Source organism: Mauremys mutica, chromosome 1 (assembly GCF_020497125.1).
Source record: "Mauremys mutica isolate MM-2020 ecotype Southern chromosome 1, ASM2049712v1, whole genome shotgun sequence".
In the NCBI taxonomy this organism is placed as follows: Eukaryota; Metazoa; Chordata; order Testudines; family Geoemydidae; genus Mauremys; species Mauremys mutica.
This window is the reverse complement of record NC_059072.1, coordinates 189,822,845-189,831,272: the sequence shown is the minus strand read 5'-3', so window position 1 is coordinate 189,831,272 and position 8,428 is coordinate 189,822,845. Positions and strand designations below refer to the sequence as shown.

Genomic DNA, 8,428 nt, shown 5'->3' with positions numbered 1-8,428 from the left:
AACAAAACAAAAAAACTCACAAAAAGTTCAATGTGCTTTCCTTTTGGAAAGGTGTTCTTGGAAAGGTGTTATTTAATTTTTAGTTTAAAAAAAAAAAAGCTTTAAAGGTACAACAGGATTATCTCCCTCTGAGCCCTATATGTTTGAAGAACCTTTATTTCCAGTAACAGAACAATATTTTATAACTGTAGTTAGCAAATAATGCTGAGCTGCAAACATTCATTTTAATGTGATGGTTTTCTTTAATGAGATTCACTTGTTTATGGAGGGGAATCTGCTCCGCATAGCCCTGAAACTTCCTTATTTGTGAATAATAAAGCAATAAAATTTTACTATCCTAAATCATAATCAATTAATATAGGCCGTGATCAAACAAAATACTTAAGCTTCAGTGGAATTTATTCATGTGCTTAAAGTTAAACATATGCTTAATCATATGCTTTTACTTGATCAGGACCTTCTGGGATGGCGTTGTAACAAAGTACATATGGTTGATGTCCTCTCAGAATATCACTTGCATCCATCAGCAGGAATTAGAGCTCATCCTATCAATGAAATAAAAATGTGTTTCAACTATTTTTCAATTTAAAAAAAAAAAGACAAAAAATGTTGACCAAAATGAAGATTTTTTTCATGAAAAAGTAATTTTCCATAGGAAGAAAGAAAATGCTGACAGAAATTTTTGACCATTTCTAGCTGGGACTGTGTGACCCATCTGTTAAAAGATGTCTGTCATGGGGAACACACCTCACCATCCGCACTAGCTTCCTATTCCCCTATAGGTGCAATTTAAGGAGTCGGTTTTATCCTACAATGGCCTTGATCCCGTTGCTCCAAGACCTCCTCTGTCTGATATTACGCAGTTGAAATCTGAAGTGCTCAGGCTAACTGTCTTCTGGTTTGTTATGAGGAAGCTGGAGGCAGAGTGTTTTCAGCAAGTAGTCTTCCACTGGGAAGTTTATTTCCCCCATTGGATTCTCAGATCCCAGATTTATTCACCATCAAATCATAATATCAGGCCCATCAGTTCTTCCAGGCTCTCACAAGAGGAGAGGGAAAGACAAGCAGATGGGTGGTTGTTCTGGAGTCTGGAATTCTGAAGATTTAGACTGGTCCACATTTTGTGATATTGAGTCCTATTTGCAAATCTATTGTTGTGAAAATTAAGTACAAACCTAAGAACTAGAGGGGTGCCTTTTTATAACTTGAAACCAAATAAATAGTAAATCCAGTGCGTTTGGGGGCTTTTGTAGCATTTAACAGTTGACCCATGAGTGGAAGGTTAAAAGTATAGTCAGAATGTCATTTTCAGGAAACTGCAGCTATAGATGGCTCATTGCCATAAGCATCTAAAAGGGTTTCTGTGTCTTTTATGATTGCATGTAGTGTCATCTTATGTTGCTGAACTGCATTTCCACAAGGCTTGTGGATCTTCACAGAATGGGTTGTTTCATCCTGCAATCTGGATTGCAATAATAAAATAAATAGGAGCAATGTACATCCCCACCTGATATCAGAGGACATCACAGCAGATATGTTTCCTGTTGGATGCTAGATAACATGTATAGTTTGGCCTGTTCATGGCACTGGTTACAAATTGAAGATGTGCCCAGATGGGAGTCTTTCCCTGACTAATGCTCTTCTTACATAAGGGACAGATGGCATGACACTAATTATCTTGATCAATTTATTAAATCTGCCATATGAGAGAGATGGTTTTCTCTCTCTCACTTTGGAAAAGAAGAGAACAGCAGCACTTCAGTTGGACCCAGGCAATGTACCAAATAAGTCTGAAGATTAAAGAATCAATGACTTGTTTGGACAGAAGCAGTAAGTACTGGCATGGTTCCATAATCTCTATTTCAAAAACCAGATGGAAAATATTCTGCCACCTGAATGTGCTGGAAAGTCTTTCTGTTACACAAAAAGCTCCTAAATATTCTGCAACGCCTTAAAAAAAATAGTGCTGATGACATGAAAATCAGTAGTAAAGACAGTGCAAGAATGAACAGGGATATTGGAAGGAGCTACAGGTTAAATAACTTAAGTTTCCTGACACAGAAACCAAAATTAATATTTAATATACTAGGTCTCAACCTTTAGTTATGATTAATAGTTATAGATGCTACCATTACACAGGACCCTGATTCTGACTAGGGAATTTTTTGCTAGGTACTGCACAACCATAAAGGTAGACAAGGTTTCTTTCTTGAAGAGCTTATGATCTTACGTGACTGATCATTTTGTTCAGTAACTATTCCCAGATCTGTCTGCTCTGCCTTTTCCTGTACTGTAGTTCCTATCTGTGAGAACTCACATTCTGTCTTCCTTATGTGCCATGGCCCTTAAAATTTATAGTGTGTTTTATCCAATTGAGACTGCAAGAGTCTGAATCTAGCCTGAGACCAGGCTCTTTGTGATTTCACCCTGCTAGAAGAATATCTGGGGAACTGAATTCTTGGAGTTGACATCTACTTTTTGTGGATTTAATTAATGGGATACAATGATTATACTGGCTTCTACTGATACTTTAGTTACATTTTATTTACCTGGAGCTAGCTAGTTTTCTCTCGTGAGAACTGTTTTTCACATACTGACCAGTTTAATCTAAACAAAGTTTAATTTACTCCTATTTGACCTGTTTGTGGTTTTCTTTTCCCCTTCTTCTTGGGTAAGCATACTTTCCTTCTTAGGACCTAAGGTGAACTCCTTAACAAGGTTAAACAGAATGAATTTTACTAGGCCTGCTATTGGTAAGCCTAAGGAAATTTTAATGAAATAAAGTTAGACTGGTGCTGTTGTTCTCTCAGCAACACAAAAATAGAAATTTCCTATTGGGTTAACTGATTCCAGAGAAGGAGGAGTCACATTCTCTTTAGGGCAAGTAGCCCCATGGATGTCAGTGATAATACTGAAGTCTGCTTCTTTGGCTGGGAGGAAAAAGGTGTGCTCTCAATGTGCTACGCTGAATGAATGAAAACTAGCTAACTGGCTTTCCCTGACTGGTACTCCAAAGTTTTAGCATGTTGTGCTTTTGGAATTTTTTTTCACTTCCCCACAATACTGTTTTGAGAGAAGTGGAACTACTTAGCTCATAAACACTTCAACTTAACTCGTGTACTTTAGAAAGGTAGAGTATGGATAGCATAATATCCAAGCTATTTCCAGTTAAGCAGGTAACAATGGTTGAATGCATGCAAGTGTCTTTCGACCATTATAAGTATCTCTGATATACGCATGTGCGCACACAGACACAAACTGTACTTGTGGGGCAGGAGTTTATGCTAGTTTAAATGGACATGGCACTCCACTAGCCTCTAGAAGATATCTTCACCCAGTTTCACCAGTGGAGGAAACAACACATGTTGTTTGCTTCTGCTGAATATCTAATGTTTATGAAATGTAAAAAAATCTGTGCTTGTGTGTCATTCCTTTAAAACTGAAGATATTAATGCCTCAGTTTCTCATAGAAATAAATTTTGCAGATTGCTGTCTAAAAGTGACTCCATTGAAAATCACATTTAATGACTATATTGCTGTAATTCATCAAGTATTCTTTTTCTAATTATTGCTTCATTGGAATTCTTACTGCCTTTATATAAATAATAGCTCTTCTCACAAGCACTAGATATACATTCAAAACTTGAGAGGTTTTGCATTCTTGGCCTATCTGTGCCCATACCACCTAATTTATTCATCTTAATTTCAATTGAGACTGGAAGGAAATAATTTGTATAGGGACAAATCTGGCATCTGTATTCAGTTTATACTCAGGCAAATTTACTGCTGAAGGCAGTGAGAGTTTTGACTGATTAAAAACTGAAAAATCATTACAAAACTTGTTCTGTAGTCTACATTCTTCTCCATAACTATGGCCCTTTTAAAGGTATAGATGATTTGAATATATTTTATACATAGGTTAGTTTTCAGCACTTTTTAAAACTAATGTATACTTAAATGAAACCTTTACTCCTAGTATGTGCCTTTGCCTCTGTCCTGCAAATAATTAAACTATGGATGCTGCTTGTCCTGAAGGAGAGGATGTATTTTGTTGACTATCTTTAAAAGGATACTTATGGTCTCCTCTGGATGTAATGTATAACTGCTATAGATTTTCTGATGTTGCCCTTCGGTTTATCCTCAAATGTTAAAAAAAGTATATTGTTACTCACACTTGTTCTGTTAGTTGACTACTAAATATTTCTCTGTAGTGTGTGCCCTGGCTGAGGATGTTTATATAACCCATAGTTTTATCTGTTAAAGCAGCTCAGTGAGGTGCAAGTTACATAGTGTTTAACTGCAGAAGACTCTTGATGTTCCCTCTCCCCATAGCCAGGCTGTCTTTAGGAGTCCTACTCTTGTAATCACTTTACACTCCTGGCTCTATATAGAGGTTTGCCTTGGACCAATGACAGCTTCCCTAACAGGAAATTAAACTCATTCCCAGTTAAAGGGATGCCAGAAATACCTCAGGTAAGCTGGGTAAACTCCCCATTACTACCAATCTTTCCAGAACCACCATCACCCTTTTCGAATCATAAGCATTTCTGAAACCCATCTGATGTATTCACATTAAACAGGCTGTGCATTCATTTCTGGGCACCTCAATATCAGAGAAAGCAGATGGCAAATGGGGGGAACTTACAAAAGAACAACTGCAACAGCCAAGGGTCAGAAGGGCAAAATATGAGAAAAGAATAAAAGATGTGTATAGTTTAGTTAAATTATGACTAAAATAAGGAAACAAATCTACATATATTTTAAGTCTGGAAAGACCCCAGAAAAAAGTAATTTGTTTATGGTGGCCCAGTGATCTGATGGGATGAAATTATGAAAAAGAAACGTTTAGACAAACTATCAAAGAAAGCCTCCTAATAGTGTGTTGAAGGTGTGCTCTGAAATTAAATGACAATACATTTAAAAGGAACAGAAGATATGTTTCAAAACAACGTATAGTTCATTTGAAAAGTCATGGAAGAAGGGAGAGATTCCAGAAGACTGGAAAAGGGCAAATATAGTGCCAATCTATACAAAGGGAAATAAGGACAACCTGGGGAATTACAGACCAGTCAGTTTAATTTCTGTAGCCGGAAAGATAATGAAGCAAATAATTAAGCAATCAATTTGCAAACATCTAGAAGATAATAAGGTGATATGTAATAGTCAGAATGGATTTGTCAAGAACAAATCATGTCAAACCAACCTGATAGCTTTCTTTGACAGGGTAACAAGCCTTGTGGATGCAGAGGCGGGGGGCGGGGGGAAGGGTAGACATGGTATATCTTGACTTTAGTAAAGCTTTTGATGCTGTCTCACATGACTGTCTCATAAACAAATTAGGGAAATGCAACCTAGATGGAGATGCAATAAGGTGGGTGCATAACTGGTTGGAAAACTGTTCCCAGAGAGTAGTTATCAGTGGATCACAGTCATGCTGGAAGGACATAATGAGTGGGGTCCTACGGGGATCAGTTCTGGGTCCAGTTCTGTTCAATATCTTCAGCAATGATTTAGATAATGGCATAGAGAGTACACTTATAAAGTCTGCGAACTATACCAAACTGGGAGGGGTTGCAAGTGCTTTGGAGAATAAGATTAAAATTCAAAATGATCTGGACAAACTGGAGAAATGGTCTGAAGTAAATAGGATGAAATTCAATAAGGACAAATGCAAAGTACTCCACTTAGGAAGGAACAATCAGTTGTACACATACAAAATGGGAAATGACAGCATAGGTGGACCATAAGCTAAATATGAGTCAACAGTGTAACATTGTTGCAAAAAAATCTGAACATCATTCTGGGACGTATTAGCAGGAGTGTTGTAAGCAAGACATGAGAAGTAATTCTTCTGCTCTGCTCCTCATTGATTAGGCCATATCTCAGGAAAGATGTGGAGAAACTGGAAAAAATCCTGAGAAGATCAACAAAAATGATTAAAAATCTAGAAAACATGACCTATGAGGGAAGACTGAAAAAATTGAGTTTGTTCAGTCTAGAAAAAAGAAGACTTAGAGGGACCATGATTACAGTTTTCAGGTACATAAAAGCTTGTTACAAGGAGGAAGGAGAAAAATTGTTATTCTAACCTCTGAGGATAGGACAAGAAGCAATGGGCTTAAATTGCAGCAAGAGAGGTTTAGGTTGGACAGTAGGAAAAACTTCTTAACTGTCAAGGTGGTTAAGCACTGGAATAAATTGTCTAGGGAGGTTGTGGAATGCCCCTAATTGGAGATTAGACAAACACCTGTTAGGGTCCTGTCATGAGTGCAGAGGACTAGACTAGATGCCCTCTAGAGGTCCCTTCCAATCCTATGATTCTATGATTATCTTGTGAAATCAAAGGAAATAGTAGAAAGGTAATTACCTGAAACATTTAAAACTAAAATTAAAAAGTACTGGAGAATATATTATAAGAAGCACCTCTGCAATAACAGGATGACCTAAAAGGTCTTTTCCATCTCTTTTGTGAGTGGTTCCTAGGAGAAGTTCTGGACTTGGAGAAGAAAGGAGCTGTACATCCTAATAATTGAGGAGTCTCAGCTCTCACTATAAGCCTTTTGTTTTGCAAGAATGTTCAGATTCACTGATTTCAGTGCCTTGTGCATGCCTGTGCATCTGAGAAGGGGGGGGGCAGTTGCTGGCTGCGAGAGTTTATTGATATGTCTGCTGTGATTCACAAAGTGAGCTGTGACCCAGAGAATCCTTAATGCCAACTGGCAAGGGTGTTACAAGAACACCCTGATTCTGGTCTGAACATTGTGGTTCACCACAGAATGTCATAGGAGGTCTTAAATGAAAGCTGGATCACACAGATCATGAATGTTGTTTTGAAATGTACCTGCAGGTACTATGTAAGGAGTTATACTGAAAATATGTTTTTAAAGTCTGTAACAAGGCAGAGGTGAAAAACAGGTTTTGCTCCAGACAGATGGTAATAAATGTATATCTTTCTGTTGGCATAGAGTCATAGACTTAAAGATCAGAAGGAACTATTATGATCATCTAGTCTGACCTCCTGCACAACACAGACCACAGAATCTCACCCACCCACTCCTGAAATAATTCCCTAACCTATGTCTGAGCTATTGAAGCCCTCAGATTATGGTTTAAAGACTTCAAGGTGCAAAGAATCCTCCAGCAAGTGACCCGTGCCCCATGCTGCAGAGGAAGGCGAAAACCCCCCAGAGTCTCTGCCAATCTGCCCTGGAGGAATATTCCTGACCCCAAATATGGCGATCAGCTAAACCCTGAGCATGTGGGCAAGACTCACCAGCCAGACACCCAGGAAAGAATTCTCTGTAGTAACTTAGATCCCACACCATCTAACATCCCATCACAGGCCATTGGGCATATTTATCACTAATAGTCAAAGATCAATTAATTGCCAAAATTAGGCTATCCCATCACACCATCCCCTCCACAAACTTATCAAGCTTAGTCTTGAAGCCAGATATATCTTTTGCCCTCACTTCTCCCCTTGGAAGGCTTCCAGAACTTCACTCCTATGATGGTTAGAAACCTTCATCTAATTTCAACCCTAAACTTCCTGATGGCCAGTTTATATCCATTTGTTCTTGTGTCCACATTGGTACTGAGCTTAAATAATTCCTCTCCTTCCCTGGTATTTATCCCTCTGATATATTTATAGAGAGCAAGCATATCTCCCCTCAGCCTTCTTTTGGTTAGGCTAAACAATCCAAGCTCTTTGAGTCTCTTTTCATAAGACAGGTTTTCCATTCCTCAGATGATCCTAGTAGCCCTTCTCTGTACCTGTTCCAGTTTGAATTCATCCGTCTTAAACATAGGAGGCCAGAACTGCACACAGTATTCCAGATGAGGCCTCACCAGTGCCTTGTATAATGGTACTAACACCTCCTTATCACTACTGGAAATACTTCGCCTGATGCATCCCAAGACCGCATTAGCTTTTTTCACAGCCATATCACATTGGCGGCTCATAGTCATCCTGTGATCCTGTAAATTAAGCACTGTAAGCTAATACAACAGTTGCCTATTTACATATCAAGTCTGATTTTAAAGACATGTGAAGTCAACAGGAAAGCCATGGGTGGTTATCCTTTCTGAGTATAGACAAGGAACTTTGTGGGTGTATGTAGGAGGCAAATAAGACACCTCATCATGCACTTTGGAAATAGATGGGTAGTGTGTTTACATTCATGAAAATGGGATCTCAGTCCTTGGTTGAAAAATGCTGCAAGAGATTTTTAGGTAAGATAAACTTCATTAGATAGGAGGTTAACTTGCTAGATTTAGTCTCTAGAAAGCATATTATGCTTTTGTTTTATATGTAACCATTTGTTTCCAATACCCTAACTCATGATTACTTGAATCTGATTATAAACATATTCTTATTTTCACTATAAATATCTCATTGCTGTGAAGTTAAGCAAAGTGCTGGTCCTGA

The 8,428-nt window shown here is 38.1% G+C and overlaps 1 long non-coding RNA gene across 1 annotated transcript in view; it reads right to left on the bottom strand.

Annotated features, from left to right (window-relative positions):
- Positions 1 to 460: 460 nt before the first annotated feature.
- Positions 461 to 8,428, bottom strand: part of LOC123371894 — a 36,520-nt gene continuing 28,552 nt past the window's right edge. Inside the window, exon 3 of the long non-coding RNA XR_006580000.1 lies at positions 461 to 545. This is a non-coding gene — a long non-coding RNA (uncharacterized LOC123371894). The remainder of the gene's footprint in view (positions 546 to 8,428) is intronic.